Here is a 21,222-nt window from a genome sequence, read left to right on the forward strand (position 1 = left end):
ATTCAACCCGTGTCGAAAATTCTACGTTGTCTCTTGAATCATTTTTAGTTGGCCATACCCATTCTGTCAAGTTATCTTCAATATCACATCAGTTATTTGGTCCTTCCCTCGTGCTGGTTAAGAAGGTCTCCATTGATTTCTTGCTAGCGAGTTTGATCTTATCGACTTCAAAAAATTACTCTGAGATTAGGCCTAAAGATGCACCCTGGACCTATTTACATCATTGATAGGTGATCTTGTGCTCAACATTGATCAGTATCATGGGTCTTTGACTAAGTGGTTTCCCTTGTGTTCGACATCAGCTTACATTATCACACATTGTTATTCGTGTAGTACCTTGGTTTCCATTTGACCCTATTGGTGGATTCCTCACCTCTATGTCAACTATAATAATTGGTTGGTTCAGAGGGTTTCTGCCATGTGCTAGCTACATCTTGTGTATGCCAGAAATGTACTTCAAAATTGTTACTTCATGTCTTTTCATCTATGTTCTTCCAAATAATTGGATTGCAGGTTACACTCACTCTAGTTGAAGTGGGATGACTTAATGCCTTCCTTCCAACAAATATTTTCCTATCGACTCCAACTCATTTCTCTTGGAACAAGATATAGAGTCCTTTTTTCAGTACCTAAGGGTTTGAAATCATCAGTGGCAGACTCCTTCACTATTGATTGTGAGAATACATCAATGTCTCCTGATTGATATATGCTCTCAAGTGTTAAACTTCAACGCATTTATTCGCACTCGTTAGATTGTACATGGGTACCTTTACTATCATCATGATTATTGGTGAGTTGTCTCATGTTTTTTATTGGTGTACATCAATTATCGATAATAAAATGATTTATCACATGGTCGATGTTGTAGTGTTTTATTCTCAAAGATGTATGAAAAGAACCCACTTAAGATTGTGGATGACAAACAATGTCAATAATATAAATGGCTGCTAAACATTGTATATCTGCAACAATTGATAGAAATAAAACCTGCCAAAGTCCTGATCTATGCTACAATCATAGTTAAACGACAAAAATAAACAATAATAACTCCAATCATCCAATGAAACTAGATATACAAAGAATATATTTTATTATAACACCTGTGAAGGGAACAAATAAATGTTACCAGCCCCTTCTATGGGATGGGTTCTTGGCTATCCTCAAACGTCTTCAGCTTTTTGATAGAGTCTCTCTCCTCTATAATGTGTAAACCCAACAAATGAAATGTTTGAGCTCAATGGGAATTCAAATGGAAGAAATAGTGGTGGTGGACAATGAAAATAATCAGAGTCATCAGAGTGAGTGCAACAATGAAAATAATCAAAAGTGAAAAATGAATGGAAAAACCTTCTATTTATAACAAAATACTGAGTTATCCTCGAATAATGAGTAATAATAAAATATTATTAGCCCCATTCTTGGAATAACCACTTGGAATATTTTATTATATTTGGTTAGAAGGGAAAAAGTATTTAAAATTTTATTTAGAAATAATAAATAAATAAATGATTTATTTATCATCTCAAGGAATTGGTTAAGGAATAATAAACAAATAATGATTTATTTAATTATTCCTAATGGATTTAGTCAAATTTGACATGGAATAATAATGAATTAGTGATTAATTAATTATTCCTAGAGAAAAATAAGATAATTAATAATTTATCTGTTGATTTTTCATAATTGGGTCAAATATGACAAGGAATAATAATTGAACAATGGTTTAATTAAATATTCCTAGAAGAAAAGCAAATAAATAGTGATCTATTTAATTATTCTTCATGGGTTTAATTATACATTACTTAACAAAGGTGGTGTATTAAGTAATTTCCCACAGTGAAGGCAATTTTAATATGGTGAAATTGGCTTTAGATGGTGTACTTCGATCCATCTAGTAAATTAGGCTAAATGATCAATTTTTTGGTGATAACAGTAGACTTCAACTCATTTATTCCTGTAATGTAGAAATGTACCATCGACAGTCCATGAAGACCTCAGGTTGTGTCAGCATCATGGTTCACTTGTCAGCTCCTTCAGTTTTCTACCAGTGCTACCAACCACCCTTATATGTTGCAGTTCATCTCATCAGCATCTTGTATGTTGACACTTGATTTTATGGAGTACCACTATTCCACCTATATGACCTGGTACTATTATGAGTATCAATTATGCAGCATCAGTGATCACACATTCTTTTAGCATCATAGATCCAATTCTATTCTATATGTGATACTGAGACATAACTCCACTCTGTTCTTTTGCAGCTATGATTAGATGATCCATTATGTATTCTTCAATATTCTCTGTACACTTATGTATACATGTTGGATCCACTCTATACTTGATCAACGAACATGATTTACTATCTATGAGCATGGGTATGCCCACCTCAGACATGAGTCTTCTTTCTAACTCCTTCCACAAGTATTCAATGGGCTGGAATCTAGTGATCTCTTCTCAGGTCCTCAAATGATCTCTCTTTGTATTTAATACATTTTGTCCATCATGTACCCATTTTGACCTCATATATTAGGGGGCATATGTTATAACATCATTCAACACTCTTGTAGTTCTGATGCTTTGGTATGGCCTTGGGCAACCCTTTCCCATATAAACTTGATCATTTATTAAAAAAAATATTTTGAATTCCATACGCGACTCTTCCCTTTAAAAATCACGTACACACACGAGTACCATAATACATAACCTCCGTATATTATTTAAAATATGAAAAAATAAAATAATATTCTATTTTTTGGGCAGGGTTTACGGGTTTCCTTGAAATCTAACCTACAAGAACCCGTGGCCTAACTGAATCAACTGATTTCTAGTGGTATTTATACACCTCATGGGAAGGCCTAATGACATCAAGGAGATAGGATATCAACATTATAGTATTTTTGATCCCCAGATAAAGTATGATTTTCCCTGTGCCTCCTGCACTCCTAGTCATAGGAAACCTTTGTTTCCTTGCATAGATGCTCATCCTTCATTATATGGCATCCTTTTGCACATGATTGAGAGGTGATCTTTGAGGCTTGGGCTGGATAGATCCAGAGGAAGGTTTCGTTGGTGCCGTGGTCGGATCAGGTTGTATCTCTCCACTACTCTTTGTCTAGTTTCCGATCTCTCTCTCTCTCTCTCTCTCTCTCTCTCTCTATATATATATATATATATATATATATATATATCTATATAATTTTTTTTCTTTCTCCGAGGAAAAATATAACTTTTTATTAAGGAAATAAAAAGTTATATAAGTAGATGCAATTAAGCACTATGAAGATTGTGTATCCACCATTAGGAACGCAAAAAACCCACAACAAAATTGAGCATAAAAAAACCCCAAACCCGTCACAAAAATAATCCTGTCCATGTTCTGGGCCTCCCCATTTAGGAGAAAACACCCCATATAAATACGAATTTTTACAAAAAGAAGTTTTTTATACAAAAATGACTGAAAGTTTGAGTAAACAAGTATCCACTAAAACCACAAAACTATGAGTTGATATATGATGAAAAAACCAGTCAGGCCAGATTAGAGATTGTATGGTTGTTGATCCGACAAATGGATCCTTCCATACTCATGTTATGCTATACGTAATAAGCCTAGATCCTGCTACAGACCCTCCTTAGAAAGGAGGTCTGTTGCTGTATTCCGCTCCCTGTAGATATCGAAAAAATATATGATCAAAGTAATTTTTAATTGAAATATTTCTTCTAACAATGGAATCAATATATGATTTTGACATCTCTGCATATTGTTGAACCAATTTATAACATTCAATGAGTCACCAAAAAATTGCACTTAACCAATCCCCAACTATTTAATCCAGCACATTCATAATTTTAGAGATTGTAATTTAGCGTAATTATTTGTTCCCATTCCAAGGCCCACTGAATCTTTGTAAAATCTATTTTCATTGATGTGAATCACCAACCCTGATCCACACCTATGTTGTGCATTAGAGGCACCATCAAAGTATGCCCAAGGGATTTTAGGTTTGATTTGTTCTTCACAGATGGTCTTGGAGTTCTGAGATGGAGTAGTAATAGGTATAAGAGAAAAAATAAAAACACATTCTGCTGCAATCGAATAGGGAGAAGTTGAAAGATCCTGAAATATGCCTTTGTTTCTTGCTAGCTAGATTCCCCAAGAGATGATCAAAGGGAAGTTTCTTAAGTTTTCCTCTTAGACTGATTTCCACTAGGTTTTCTAGGATTCCCCACAGCTCTCCACATTCTAGGTTAATCTTATATCCAATAGATTCAAAGTGGACTCCAAATATTGGTGATGAAAGAGAATCTTAAAAATAAGTGGTTAACAAATTCTTCAACGTTTTTGCACAAGAGACACCACCCTGAACCATGTTTTTTCTACTTCTGTAAGTTGTCCCAAGTGGGAACTTTGTTATTTAGGATGCACCAGAAGAATAGTATTTCCTTTGTTGGACTTTTTAGTTTCCATAATAGTTTTCACCACCAGTCTTGCACCCCCATGCTTTCTAGCCAAAAATAAACTATATCCAAATTTTGGGGTGTATTGGCCTGAAGGAGCATCTACCCATCGAATGAGTATGGAAGAACCCTGATCCTAACATTTGTGTGCTGAAGCTCTCTTATGTACATCTACCACTCTTCCCCCCATTGTGGATCTAAGAAAAGATCCTTTGTATATTTCCATCCCCGATGCAAATCAGTTGATATTTCAGCTTTTTCTATCTGATTAAGGAACAAAATGACTTGAGGATTGAGGAAGTCCAAAATATCCCTTAAAATTACAAATACCTCATTCCACCCCACCCAAGGATCAATACCTATTCTGATATTTTCTCAATTAACTACATTCTAGGAAAGGCCATCTTTGACAATTCTGAAGGAGTCTATAGTTGCCATCCATATTGCTGATGCATTTGAGGGTTTTTTTTATCGAACATGTGCATCCATTCATCAATAGGAACTGGGTCGATGTACTTCCTTTTTACCACAATAGTCCACAAATTATCTGTAGTCAACGATCACCACCCCGATTTTTCTTCCAATGATGATGCAAAAGATTGGATTTCCATTATACGCCATCCTCCCCAGGCCTTAGGTCGAGCAATTTTGTCCCAAGATACCCAGGGAAGAACCACGTCCTTCTTTACACCTTCCCATAAATAACAACTACACAATTTCCTTATTTGGATACTATTCCTTTTGGAACCCAGGTGAGAGCAATACAATATACATGGATAACAATAATAATTGATTTAATGAGTACCAATATGTCAGCTCTTGACATCCACTTAAATCTCCATAGTTTAATACGGTTCTCAATTTTTGCCAACAACCAATTCTAGTCACATTTCCTGTAGGAATCTGGCCTTAAATGGAAACCCATGTATTTAAAGCTATCCCCCATAGTCTTTGTATCGAAGGGGAGAATCAAGGTAATTCTGTCTCCCTCATTCATTGTGAATCCTTCGGGTACTATTGAGGATTTCTGAGTATTAATGCACATCCCAGTTTCGTTGAGGGACAAATCTAGAAAGAACTTCAGCTGTTGAACATCATCGCTAGATCCATTACTGAAAAGTAGGATATCATCCACAAACAACAAATGAGTAATAAAAATATTTTTTGCTATTTGAATTCCTTTTAAATCACCTCTTGTCTTTGTAGCTAGGATCAACTGACTTAGTCCTTCTGCTGCCAGTAAGAACAGAAGAGGAGACAGAGGGAATCCCTGTTTAAGCCCTCTCATACGCCTTTGACAAATAAACTTTGACTATCAAGCCTTTTCTTTATACTATGCATCGATTCCTCAGAAACTCTGATGGATTCATGATCTGTTTGCCATCAAGGAACCCAAATTGTTCCTTAGATATGTGTTCTAGAAAGGATTCGCTTCAGGCAAATCACAATAATTTTACCAACGATTTTATAGATGCAATTGCAGAGGGATATATGCCTGAAATCCTCAAATGATGCAAGGTCACCCAATTTAGGTATTAAAGCTAGAAAAGTAGAATTGAAAGGCTCATGGATATAACCCCTAATCCTGGATTCTTCCACCACCCTACAATCTCTTTCCCTATTAAGTCAAATAAATGTTGGAATAATTCGACAATCCAGCCATCAAGCCCAGGGCTCTTGTATTTTTGCATGGATTTTAATGCCTTTGACTTCTCATTTCATCACATGTGCCATTAACAAATCATTTTCTTCCTCGTCTATGTACCTAGGGAAGAGTTGAGCCACTAGAATTACCTTGGCAATTGAAGTTGCCTCTGGAGCTCTGAAAAAGTTTTAAAATGATCTCTTCCCAGATTTTCTAGTGCTTTAAATGATTTTTCTCTTCCCCCATCTACCTGGTTCATTTCCCAGATAGTGTTGATGTTATTCCTTCCCTTTTCATAATTCTGCAAAAATTTTGAATTCTCATCCCTCGCTGAAAGCCAAGTAGCTAGGCTTTTGAGTCTCCATTATTCCTAAATGTCATTTAGAATCTTCATCCTCCTAGAATCCAATTTTTTTTTATCCTTTCTCTCTTCTCCTCTGTCTTATACCCATCCCCTTCCTGGCTTTCCAAGGCTTCCAGTTCCTCCCCAATATACTTTAAATCAGCTTCATCCCTCATATTTTTTTCTTTAGCCCAGATTATAGTTTCCAATTTTAGTATTTTTAAATTTCCCATGAAATAATATACATGGATATGTCTTGGGTCCAATCTAGAGGCCTCCAAGTGTCTTTGACTAATCTGTTGAAGTTGGGTTCTTTGAGCCAACTAGGGTTGAGTTTGAAGGGAGAGCCAGGCTTCCTGCTTGACCCTTTCAGCTCCAAGAAAATGGGGAAGTGATCTGATTCCCCTCCTGATCCAACCCATTACCTAGAAGAGGGAATTTGGTTTATAAAGTCCTCGTTTAATATGAAACAGTCCAATCACTTTGCTACCCTGGCTTACCCTACTCTTATGTTCCTCCAAGTAGGGCTATATTTTATCAGGTTAATGTTGATAAGCCTTCCATTCTAGATCTTATTTAAGAAGAATTTTGCTAGTGGGTCAGCTTGGGCCTGGGGGCCCCAAGTCTCAGAAAAACCCAAAGAAAAATTTAGTTCCCCCCCCCCACCAGATTAGGGACTTTCATAAAATACTTAGAAAAAAGGTTGTTCCAAAAAAACGTTGTTCTAGAAAAAGGTTGTTCTAGAACAAGAGATAGATCAGAACATAGTTCTTACGAGTAAACCTCAACCCCCAGGACTAGTTCTGATCCCCAAGAAATTTTTAGCTTCATACTGATGTCTTTGAAACCCAAAGCCAGACCCCTTGATCTACCTTTCACATCAACAATTACAAAAGTCCAACTTGGCATCAATTTTCTAAAGGAGGTAATCACCACTTTGCCAGGTCCAAGGGTTTCTTGCAGCTTAATGACATTAGGAAAATAGGTTTGAAAAATAGCTTTTAAGGCTAGCTTCTTTCGACTGCTGGAAAAACCAGGGCAACTAAAGGATAAAACAATCATCTGGTAACCATGACAGGGGTCTGTGCTTCTCTAAGCATCCCTTTGAGGGATAATTGCTTTCCATCAACAATATCCAACTTTGCTTTAAGTTGTGCCTTAGATAGGCAAATCTTCCTTCTTGTAGTCTTTCAAAGCATAGTGGATTCCCAAATGCTCCCCATCCCTCCTCTAGGATCAATAGACAAAGCCCTTTTTTCCTGAGGGCACAATCTATAGGGGGTGTTCTCAAAGGAGTCCAAAGGTAAGGGGGAAGATTTAGGTCCAGCCGAAGATTCAGGATTAGCAAGGGAAAGTGCTGAAACAGTGGTAGTAATATTGTTTAGAACTAGAGACATATTGCCTAATATAGGAGATTTAGTCATAGAAGGCATATAAGAACTAGGCCTAGGTATTACATTTAGCAAATATTGAAGAGAATCATGTAATGAGGATAGGGGATGAGAATTGGTACCCACCGAGAAAAGCGCCAAATCGTTAGCTCCATTATCTTCCTGGGCTCCCAGAAGATGTTCCTGTTCTGGAATAGTATGAATCTCTGACCTCTCAATTTGCTCTTCTTGTACCTCCATCTACACCTCTTCCCTTTCCTGATGAGTTTCTGTCCCTTCCATCTATTCATTCACATCCACTTCCGCCTATTTCCGACCCTCAGTCCCAAGATATCACCCCTTTGCCTTCTTCTCCTTCTGAATACCAATGGATAATCATAGGCTAATTGTCCATATTTGTGGCATCTATGAAATATTAAGGGAAAATGCTCGTAATCGATGATTTGACAATGAGAATAGCCTTGAAGCTATAACTGGATTTTTTCTGCTAGATCTTCCCTTGGGTCCAGTCTTACCAAAATGCATGCCACATTCCTGCTCTTCATTTCCACAAACGACATGTCTGCCTCCAAAAAGAGGCCCAAAGTATTACCTATGGCTATGAATACATCCTTTGTCCATGCTTGTGGGGTTAGAGCCAGGAGACGGACCCATACCATAATTTCTTCCAATTTTTCTCTCTAAGCATCAAATAGGGGTTTCCACTTCTCAAATAGAATTGGAAATATACCAAAACAATAGTTGCATTTCAAGACCCATTCCAAAGTCTCACCCTTGTTCAACTGAACCATAAACCAACCCATAGCCAGAGTGATTAATTCAACCTTATTATTAGAAGCCCCACACTAATATTTGTCTATCTTCTCTAAGATATACTTTGTAGAAAAGTATTTCCCTCTTGCTCTTCCAACCAAAATAAGATCTGAGGCTTCTATAACCTTGTCTATTTGAATATCAACCCCGAGAAATAAATTAGGGGATTCATAATTTTTCTTTATTACCTTCCCTTTCTTTCTTTTAGAGTCGGCATTCTGACCATTCTCAGCTATGCCTAAAAAAGACTAACTCTCCCACACATGATTTTCATCCTCCTCCAGCAGACCTAGCCACTCCTCCACATGCTCATTCTGGATAATTTAAACACGGGGTTCTAAGCACTGCTCCTCCACATCAAAGGAAAATTTTTGAAGCCTCTCCCCCGTAAACTGGGAGTCATATCTAGTAAGGGCTTCATTATTAAAACCCATAAATGAAAAATATGGGTCGCACTCCTGTTCCTTCCCACCGGTTTTGGAAAGAAGATTTATAGTTACTTCCTTTCATTCCAAACCCTCTTGATAAAAACCCTCTCCTTTCACCACCTCCTAATAGGCTTCTACAGGGAAAAATAAATCTCATTTTCCTTTCAGCTCACTAGCCCTCTACACAAAAGTGCACTTCTTAGAATTTACCCCACAACTAGTTCATTTGGCCGCCATTCCTTGACCAGATAGGATTTTAACCCTTCATTCCTCCTCAGGTAACTACTAATAACTATGTCTTCCAAACCTCCTGAAAACAAACCAGAAACTAGGGGTTGTGAGGGATTTTTCGCACTTACCATAAAAACCACCTTATTCACATCCATCTTATCCACCAAAATCTCTGATGTCGCCTAACCATCCAGGAGATTAATGTCAGAGCCCCAACCAAGTGCCTTTGAACCACATGATTTTCCTGCTTCCAAAAACCCTAAATTTCCTTCTAGTTTCCAGTCAATCATCGTGGCACCCCTTTTGCCACTTAGAGATCTAGCTAGAAGAATAACCTTGGCCAAATTTTTGTGAGTTGGCTCCAAGCCCCAAACTGACATGATATCTTCCGCCTTGGGCTAAAATTTGACATATTCTGATGATTTGATCATTGTTTCTGTATGAAGGGTAGAAATATACTATTATATTCCCCTTCTCTTGCTATTGAAACCCTGTCACGTGGTGTAGAAGGTATACAATACAAGTAAAAACAAGAATAGAGTAAAGAAAACTGCTGGGTTTTTGTGACTAGTGTTATCTGTTTCCATGTTGCGCCATTCCCCAGGTAATCTTCAATGCTACCAGGTAGGATCCAAATGTTGGCATGTTCCTATCATCGACCTCCATTCGTACAAGGACTGTTAGCCTTCATCAATCCCGACGCAACTCTCTGCCAAAACCTTAGACCTCTTCGTTCTCGCCTTCACCATCTTTTCAATCTCCCTTCCTTTTTTGTGCTTGATATTGATTTCCTAGTTTCTGATATGTTATGATCTCATGTTTTTATGATTCATGTGTAATATTTCATGATTTATATGTTTATACTTGATGACACCAAAATCTCTGATGTCGCCTAACCATCCAGGAGATTGATGTCAGAGCCCCAACCAAGTGCCTTTGAACCGCATGATTTTCCTGCTTCCAAAAACCCTAAATTTCCTTCTGGGTTCCAGTCAATCATCATGGCACCCCTTTTGCACCTATAGATCTAGCTAGAAGAATCACCTTGGCCAAATTTTTCTGAGTTGGCTCCAAGCCCCAAATTGACAGGATATCTTCCGCCTTGGGCTAAAAATTGACATATTATGATGATTTGACCATTGTTTTTGTATGAAGGGTAGAAATATACTATTATCTTCCCCTTCTCTTGCTATTGAAACCCTATCACGTGGTGTAGAAGGTATACAATACAAGTAAAAATGAGAATAGAGTAAAGAAAACTGCTGGATTTTTGTGACTAGTGTTTTCCGTTTCCAAGTTGCGCCATTCCCCAGGTAATCTTCAATGCTACCAGGTAGGGTAAAATGTTGGCATGTTCCTATCATTGACCTCCATTTGTACAAGGACTACTAACCTTCATCAATCTCGATGCAACTCTCTGCCAAAACCTTAGACCTCTTCGCTCTTGCCTTCAGCATCTTTTTCAATCTCCCTTCCTTCTTTGTGCTTGATATTGAGTTCCTAGTTTCTGATATGTTATGATCTCACGTTTTTATGATTCATGTGTAATATTTCATGATTTATATGTTTATACTTGATGATCTAACATGTTTATTACGCACACACTTTGAATTAGTTTCTATGTATATGCTTCTCTAAACTGTGTTGTAGGTATGCTCGGTTAGGAAGAAGTAGAGGGTTTGGACCCTACAGGATCAACATGGAACGTGGGACCTATGGGTACTCCTCTCAATTCAAACTTTGGTAGTTTGTATAGTTTTCTTACCTGAATGTATGCTTCTTGTTGATTTTCTGCCTTTGATTTGTTGAGGTTATCAACCATTACCTTAGGGACGTTTTTCCCACCAACACTTTGTAACTAATATTTTAATTCCCTTCATGATTGAACCTTGCTTTGTCAAATTATGTTCAAACTCCAAAGAAATGTCCTCATTAAATCCATACAACCTATTAGAATATGCCAACCAATCTACATTTTGAAAAACTATGTATTTTCCTTGATAACCTCTCAATGCATTAGTGGGATCAGGATCATGATGCACATTCACTCCCCCATAAATTTAGTAATGGATGCAAAGTGTTGTTACAAGTACAACGATCATAAAATGAAATTGTTAGTTGGGAGAATAATGTTGAATCTTCTAGAGTTTGGAAATTTAGTTAGAGCGAAGTGTTAATTGGTACTTGGGGTTCCATAATCGGAAAGTAATCCAGATAATACATAAAAGTATTAAAAGTACCACATTAGAGTAATGACAACGATGTGGTGAGTAATGGATGGTTTGTGAAACGGTTTTGTGCATGTGAAAATTAATTAGCCATTAAGCCAAGTCATGGTTTTGATAATCTATTATACGATAGTACGATGTGAATCCTCTCCCCCAACTGAAATGAAGACTATCCTTGGCCACCATGGCATGGTAGTCACGTAACACTTAAACATAATGTTGTGAGTAATGAGAGATATTACTTATCAGGTACTTACCAATTATCATGACATAATAATTGATTAGGACAATGCTGACTTAGCTAGAGTGCAGGTTGGAAAAGCTCATGGAAAACATCTCTAGTGGGTCCATTTTATGCGATTGTAGTGGTAGTAACAACGGTACAACATAAAAAACTTCCATTGTAACAACGGAAGAATGTATCAACAAACATAACCACAACTAGTTTCAAATGGTAATTCATGATTTCAGTATTAGCATCAACAAAAACATTTTTTATTCAATATTAGCATCAACATTTGGTCTTTAGTATTAGTAGGTACAACAAAGGTAGTAGGAATAAGATAGATGTAACAACACCTACAGAATATGAAGTTGTTACTATGTAATGTGTCGATCGCCAACAAGCTGGTTTTTAATTGATAGTTGTTGAATTTCACCCCAAACTTGGGTTTTCATTGTTATAATTAATTTTATTATTTTTCATATTTATTGGTTTATTATTATTATTATCATTATTATTATTATTAACATTAAAAGGAAATAAATTAAGTGGTTGGTGGTGCTGAAAGATTCTTCTTTGCCTCAACAATTTCAAATCTGAATATGAGACAATGTGAACAAATGAATCCTTAGAAGATGGCTTATTCACAATTGAATATGGTGTCCATTGTAAAGCAAAGATGTTTATGACCCATCGATATTTTTTAGAATAACAGTCCCATTATCGAAGATTGTATCCACTTCATAAGGACCTAGCCACTTGGGACATAACTTTCCCTTAATGTCCTTGAATCTAGAATCATATAACAAAGTCCAATTTCCTTTATGAAACACCTTCTTTTAATGAACTTGTCATGCCACTTAGTGTGCTTTTGTTGGATGATATCAATATGTTGTATGAAAACCAAATGCATTTCTCCTAATTCATTCAGCTAATCCAAACAATGTCTTTGTGCTATAGTCAAATCCCAATTCACCTCAAAAGTAGTCTTGAGTGTCTTTATTTCAAAATCATTGGGAAAAATAAGACTCTTACCATAAATAAGATCATATGGAGAGAAGCCCATGGTGTTCCTCCATGTATTTATATAATCCAAAGTACCTATGGAAGTCTCTCAACCCAATATTGATGGTGACTGGCCACGGTATGTGATATCCCCTGACATGAGGGTTTAATGTAAATATTTTATATATGTGTCTTCATTTTTGAATATTTTAAGTCTGAAAGACATGAGAATAATTTAATTATCACTAATTATATTACTGATAATAATTGATTATGAATCTATAATTATGATCTTTTACTTTTATAAATAAAGAAGTCCATACAATTAATTATAGAGTACATGTGGCTGAAATAAATGAGGATGCAACGTTATTGATGAATATTAATTACCCATCAATAAGTTCTAGGTATCTAATCTGGATGATTAGATTTACTGAGAAATTATAGAATTGACCAATTAATTGTTTCCTAAAAGACATGATGCTGTCTTTGGGAGTGGAAAACAAAAGCTCAATAATGAACTAGTAACTACCTTCCACCTTTTGGTGAGGTGGAGGTAGTTACCACTCACCAAAAGTGTGGTAGATGGATAATGTGTAGCTGCCCTTCCTACATTTACCAAAATTCATAAGCAGTGAAATATCATGAAGAAAAGGATCAACAAATGTCAAAAGAAAAGGATACTCACTAGGAACCAACCCCAGAGAAAGAAGAAATGAATCTGACCATATATTGTGATGCATTGGCAGGAATTACCACTCCTCAAACTCTCAAGAGAGAAGTACATATCAAGAAGAAAAAGGTTCATGTAGTGAAAGATCACATCGAGCATCAACAACAAGTTCTCCAACTTTTAAAGGATAACCTCACTTTGGCGTAGAATCAAATGAAACAACAGGAAGATAAATATCATAATGAAAGAAGTTTTAATGTAGGTGACTGGGTATTTCTATGACTACAACCATACAAATTAATGTCCCTCAAGGAAACTAAGAAGGATAATAAATTATCACCAAAGTATTATGGTCCATACAAGGTGTTACAAAAGATTGATACTATGGAATACCAATTTGAGCTTCCTGCATCTTCTTGAGTGCACCCAGTTTTCCATGTTTCATGATTAAAGAAGGTTATAGGTGAGAAGCTCCCAGTTCAAATAATATTGTCAGAACTTGACGAGGAAGGAAATATCATATCGGAACTTGAAGCAGTCATAGAAACAAGAACCCGACAGCTATGAAATCTATCAATTTTAGAGTCTCAATCAAGTGGAAGAACTTACCCGCTGAAGATTCCACATGGGAGGGCGAGAATTTTATACAGAAGCATCCATAACTACTCAAGCATTGAAGACAACAATTTTCGAAGGAGAGGGGCAAGTTAGGTCCCTATACTAATAGTGTAACCCCTTATTGTTATTAGTACAACCCCCTTATTATATTGTTGTGCCCATGTAGTCCCCATATTGTTGTTATTGTGCCCCATAGAAGCCCACTATTGTTATTGTTGTGCCCTTACATTATTATTGTTATGTCGGTTCTCATTATATCATGACCCCTTAGGCTCCTATATATAGAAAGGAGGTCTTGTCATTTGTATCATCCAAGAATTGTTCATTTATGTAATGTAAAGGAGGTTTCCCCCTTGAAGAGGTTGATTTCTAAGACGTTAATATTTCTTTTCTATCTTTTTGTGAGATGGTTTCATAACAATTTACGATTTCTATACAATGAATTGTTTAAGACTAAATTTAAACATTATGTCGAACAAAACAAAGATTCAGAATACATGTCTTTTATTTTGTTAGTACTATAGCATTGATTATGAATGAGTTCATAATATTGGAATAAAATGTTGTTAATATACATATATACACACGCACACAATTCTAATTGCATTCAAGGTATTCTTGAAGAGAAAAGAATTAATAGTAAAGGTATTGTATGGTTCTTTTTGTGTAAACAAAGAACATATAAAGAAAAATTTTATCCACGAAATCAATGGAAATTGAAAACATCCAAAATAGGAAAATTAATCATATTGTACAAGATATAATGTTGAAGGATGAAAACGTGAAGTTGGGTTACACTTATGTGAGAAATTCCCCCGAAAAATTCACAATCTCAATTTTTTGGCTGAACAAATTTTATTTATTTATTTTTTTTTTTTATACAAACGTTTAGCCAAACTTTTGGCTATTTAGACTAACGCTGATTGTTAAACAAAATTTTCGCTGGAGCTAAAGAAAGTCAGTAAAAAAATAGTTCAGCTAAATAAATAATTCGTCCAAATAAATAATTCAGTCGAATAAATAATTCAGCCGAAGAAATGTTTATATATATGATGGGCCAGGCATTGTTGCAGAGTTTTACACTCTGTTGATTTGTCTGTTGTGTGGTATGTTGAGCCAAGTACTAGCCGAGGGCTGTAGTCTGTGGTCTATTTAGCCGAGAGGAATCTGAGCACTGAAACTGAGGTAAAGACAATTAGGTAATGCACACATTTTTTTCTTTATTAATGTTTTGATTTTTTATGATGTTTGTATGAATTGTGTATGATGTTTTTTTGTTTTTTTTTGTAGCGTGGCGCCAGAGGAACTTTGGTTGGTTGCACTCGTCACTGGAATATTTCTCATCCTCCTCATCCACCCTTGTCGCTGGAAGCTTTCTCAGCCTCCTCGTCTACCCTCCTCATCCAGACTAGGTAAGTCACCCTGCATGTTTGTATACATATAAATAAAAAAATAGAAATCAATTGATAAAAAAAATGAAAATAACTATATAAATAAAAGCGTCTTCTACTGAGTTCTAAAATTAGCAGTAGTTCACCTTAGGAGTAGTGCAAAAGTAGAAGTGTAGTTCTATCATATTAAGTATTTTTTCTAGTTGTAATAGTCCCACTATGATTTGAAAACTACTACGCTCCTCTCTTCTACACCAAAAAGCCATATTGTAGTGCCATACTGTCTATAGTGTGATGTGCACCAACCTTATGACAGAATTCTCCATGCATGAGTGCAAAAAACCAATATATTGAGAATCCAACCTATTTTAATTTGTTGTCTTTCAACTTGTTGCTCTGGGGTGGCTGCCTATATTTATTTGATACCTGAGACTCTGCTCCTATACAAAAACTATGACAAAAATCTCTATGAATAAAGCCAAGGTATGACCATGTGACTAATAGAAGTGATACTAGATTAAGTAATGCTAATGGTTCTATTGATTCGTAAAGATAAAGTATCTTTGTAGTTTCATCTACAAGAATGTTTAACATATAAGGCATGTATCATAACCATGTGATAGACAATCATGAATCAGAGTATGAAAAGAGGAAAGGATAACATTCAAAAACATATAATTAGAGCTAATAAGTAGAATTTTGAAAATATATTCATTAGAGGAACATAAAGCTTTTGACACATTAGAAATGGAGCACAAAATGTGAATTCCAATTCTTACAATTGGTTTCAGATAAGGAAGACATTCATTGTGAACTGAAAATAGGAGGCAAAACTGAGAAACATACTATACTGGTCATGAATATGAATCTCATATGAAACACCATGCCATATTGGCCAAATATATCTTTTAATTCAGAATATGGCAACACGATGCTTACACAAGTTACTTCAATAAGTACCAACCCCCCAGTTTTCTTGGAAGAGAACTGTATATATAGATAAGTATACAAAATACATAACAATATGTTTCTATCTTTCTGGAAAGAAATATGTTACACAACATTTTCTCACTGTCCCTGTACTCCCCATTCCACGATCCTGGAGGACCTCTACAGTGAACCCTACATGCTTTCCCATCATGAAGAAACTCCCATTATGTCCCTCTTCATGAACATAACAATTCCATTTTGCATCATTTCCAAAGAATCTTCATTTTACCCCATTTTATAAGACCGGCGCTAATGACCTGTTTCCTCCTCGGACCAATTCGCGGAGATTAAAACTAAGACTAGCACCGTATGGTGCAACTGAGCCTTTTCTTAGTCGTGCTGATCCTCTTTTGGAAATTTTTTTAAATATGGATTCGAAGCTTCCAGGTCTAGAAGCTTCATAAAGGAAGTCTGGTAAATGGTTGGGTTGGATGGAGTCGAGGAAGTCTGTTTGGGCTCCTTTCCCCTATTAAGATGGAACAAACCCAAGAGATAAGGCCTCTCCCATGATAAGAGGAACCATCTCCCCTCCATACAAGCTATATAAACCCCTCCTTTTACAAGCTAAACTAGTTTTAGTCTTAGTATTTTTGGAGCTTGAATAACCAACAAGATATCATAACTTGTAGCCTTCTAGTTTATGTTCGTGGAGGGAGAATAGTGTGTTTGGTTTGGTTTGAGACAAAAGGGAAGAAACTGTTATAGACATTTTTGTGCCTTACAGCTATAAGCATGAAATGTCCATAATCTAAGGGATCCAAAGTCCCTAAACATGTTGTTCCTACCCCTAGAGGAACAAGGCTAACAAACCACAGCAATTCACAGAAGTTCTCCACCAGAAACTGCTCAAAAACAAGTCAATTCAGGATCAATTCAGAGGCTCCACTAGCTGTCTACGCTGAAATGCAGAGATTACACTGGCTAGGTGCACTGCAACGCAGGTAGAAGCACTACCAAGGTGCGCTGAGCGGGAAGTGACAAATGGCAAGTTCATTCAACGAGGTGGAAAGACCCTGGAAGCTTCCAGAATCTTCTCCAATGACACTTGCCTCAAGGAATTCGACTAGTGATGAGTAAGAGACTCTTAGTCTCCAAGTGGAAGTAAGAACTGACAGAGGGAGAGGACACTAGTCAGATCTCAAGCTGACTCATCCTCTCTCCAAACATCTATATATGGATCTCTCCTCCATGAGATCTAGAGGCTGGAATTTTGTTATTGCAAAGAATTGCTGTTGGTTTGAGATTGGAATCATTGGGTGCTTAATGCTTTGAAGGAAGGTGAAGATAGGAATTTCATTTGCTGGGAAGGAGATGCTGGATTGGAACCTTCTTGGTTGTATCTCCTCCTGAACCTTGTTATTCATCAATAAAGCTATCTTGGTTTCTCCTATATACTGATGTATCTTTGATGTATGATTGCATTAGTATGTTTAGTTTATTTCTAATCCTGAACTAGTTATGAATATGAATCTATGTCTTTGTGTAGTGTTCTCTTCTTGCGATCTTGCAGGGACTTGTTGAAGCTGGGCGAGCGAGAAGGCAAGTAGCTGGGAACTCTCAAAGAGAAGAGAAACTGGATCGAGGGACAAACGGAAGACACCGGTTAGTCCATCCATCTCTCTTCATTCTTAATTCATAAAGGAAGAATACTATAATAGCTGTTTCTGTTTGTTGCTAAGGCACTGTCACACCTTAGGTGGATAGGATCGTCCTGCATAGGCATTTTTCCCCACAACAAATTGGCGACTCCACTGGGGACATTTGTTTAGTCATTTTATTTGTGTCTCTATCATTGTTTGTTTCATAGACTCAACAGCAACAGTCGAACTGCATCTGCTATTTTCAGATGCAAAGTAGACAGCTGCTGCTTTGATCCAATCACTGGATTTGTCTATGATCTGAACAATGGACTCACAAATGATTTGATGATCCTTTGTGATAGATCTTAGCCCTCCCTCAAAGCATCCCTTTGATTGTACCTTGCTTGTTGCTTTGATTTGGCCTGAAACCGTAGATTAATCAGCAAACTGTGACCCAGAACCCAGTGAGGAACTCTCGTTTCTCCTTCAGCGCAGACTCTGTGAAGAGGTTCTGCATTTCAACGCAGGTCCCGTGAAGGCTACCTGCGTTGAATGTCAAAACCTCTGTGTTGAGGGTGCGTTGATCCAGTTAGGCCTTGTGCAGTTGGGGTTCTCTGCTCTGTTTTGCCTTGTTTTGATCTCTGATTTTTGCAGCCTGTAACCAGCATAGGTACCTGTCTGATAACTCCTTTTCTCTGCTTAAATTCCGCCTCCTTTTGTACAAAAAGACTGTGAGTGTTTTTATGTGTTTGTGGCGTCATTTACAGTTTTCCTTTGCAAGAGTGAAATAGTCATCCTGTAGCCCTTGATTCAGATCTGTTGATTGTGATCTTAGGAGAGAGTTCATTGGCTGTTTACAGTTGATTATACATTCATTTTTGCTTTTGGTTTGAGTTTGTCTCTTTTGAGTGTCAAAACAAGTATTCATTTCGAAAATCATTAAGTGTTGTAATCTCTTCTACCCTTTCTGATTTCGGAAAAGTAAACTTGTTTGTATTTGTCATTTAAAAGCAAATTCAAAGTTGTACAAAAAGCTTTCTTTTTAGGCATCAATATTAAGAGAGCGGAAAACAAACACCTGTATTGTGCATTTTCATTTTGATAGTTTGCATGTTTGATTTAGGAAAAGTGCATTAGGGTGTGCTGATTGCTCTTTGAGAAAAGATGGTGTCTTTCTTTTCCCTTTGTAGCTAGGATTTTCATTGTTGAAAAGATATAAAAGCTTGCTTATTATCTTTAGACTGCATTTAGGAATTGTATCATACATCTCGTGGTGAACCTCAAAAGGCAAACTTCTAAAAAGATCAACCTAAAATAAATTGAATGAACTTAACAACACTTTGTAACTTAACGCACAACATAGAGGTCTAGGCTAGAGACGTGTTCCGGCGTCGTAAAGCCTGGTGACTGTCGATCTCGCTGATGGTGGGTGATTCCTCCTGAGGGACGATAGCGCCAGTATGGATTGTGCTCCCACGTACCGTCGAGTATATATTGGGAGACCCCTATAGGCATAAAACCTTTATCCTTAGGAAGCCGTGTCGGCCGCCCTACTGATCGCAATGCACTGAACAGAGCATTCAGGAAGATCGACCGCCCGTACCTTAAAAAGTATTCTGCGGTTTTGCGAAAAGTTTGGCACACCCTCTACCTAGAACTCCAGAGTAGTTCCTTTTGGCCTTTTTCAGACTCTATAACGGAAAAATTCCATCCGAGCATTTGTCACTTCGGGCTCGTTAAAACATCGAAGGAGACTAGAGTCATCTTTAGCTTTTTCTCGACTCTTTAAAATTGAAAAAGCAAGTTGTGTCTAAAGCGTCGTTAAAATTTATTTTAAACGGAACAATCACCCCTTCTTCCTGCGTTGATCTTTAGGTTGAGAAAATGGAGCACACCAACCAAGGAATTCCCCTTGGTGGAAATCCTAGTCCCTTCTCCTCTTGGGGAGATGTTGGTGCGCCCCATATGGCCACATTGTCGCTTCCAGGACTGACAATTGGCTTGCCAGTCTGGCTCTTTTCAACCAATGTCGTTCAGAACACCACTATTCCTAAACAGTCAAATCAACAGTTAGACTAGAACAGAGTTACCCACCAGCCTTCTACTTCATCTAATTCTTCCTCTCCTCCTTCCTCTTCGCTTGACGGAACTGGTAAAACAAAAAACCAAGTTCCTAAGGAGAAGAAGGAAAAGAAGAAGAAAGAGAAGAAGAAGAAGGAGCCAAAAGCGACTAGGGGCAGACAAGTGTCGTCTGACAAAAATCCACACACAGCACTGACTAGGCCTAAATCGCCATGTGTCATATGCAAGGGAGACCACTTCCACAGAGATTTTCCCTGCATCCCTCGGATACTAAGGGACTGGTCTCCCCGTTTGCACAATTCGGTGGCATCAACCTCTGATAGCCATGTTGACAGCACACCGTCAACTAGTGAAAGTGAAGCCACAGGACAGAGAGGGAAAGCTAGATTTCCCTACAAACTGTGTGAAGGCAACCATGCCATCCACCGTTGTCCCTTCTTAGATGAGGCTAAAAGAGTTTTCGAAGATCGCCCGATTTTACGAGCGTAACTTCCTCCTGGATATCAAAAACTCCTGCCAAGTCCTTCACCAGTTGAGAACCCGGCTGGCCCGCTCAGTTGGTCAGCCGAAGCACCTATCATTGAGGATGAACCGTCCGAATCCATACCTGACAAAAGTCAAAAGGTCGAGGCGGCAGTTGACCCGGTCTTGCCTTCAGAGGTTCTATCTTCGAATGATACCATCACAGAAGAAAATAAAGACGACACCGTCCAAATTCTCTTCATCAACACAGACTCCAACGAACAAGGGGGCAATTTTCCCATTCCTTTATCGCAGGAAGGAACTTCGTCAGAGTCATACCTGGCCGTCTATTCGGTCCCACCACCAAGCAACCTAGTTTTCTCGTTCGACTGGAACCAACTAGGCAGACCCCGTTTGCCAGCAAGCATACCATTCAGAATTATCGTCCAAATATATAGAATGGTAATGGCTGGCACCATCATTGATGAGGGGGCATCTGTGAGTATCCTTTCCTCTATTGCTTGGAAAGCGCTTGGTTCGCCAGCGCTTTTGCCTGAAATGAGAAATCTGACAGGCTTTGATAAAGGAACCAGTCGACCTTTAGGGATCCTCCCCAATGTGCCTATCACATTGAAAGGGAAGACCATTCAAATGAACGTGA

This window comes from Pinus tabuliformis, chromosome 6 (assembly GCF_031772625.1).
Source record: "Pinus tabuliformis cultivar Carrire ecotype Pingquan chromosome 6, CPIR1, whole genome shotgun sequence".
NCBI classification, from domain to species: domain Eukaryota; kingdom Viridiplantae; phylum Streptophyta; class Pinopsida; order Pinales; family Pinaceae; genus Pinus; species Pinus tabuliformis.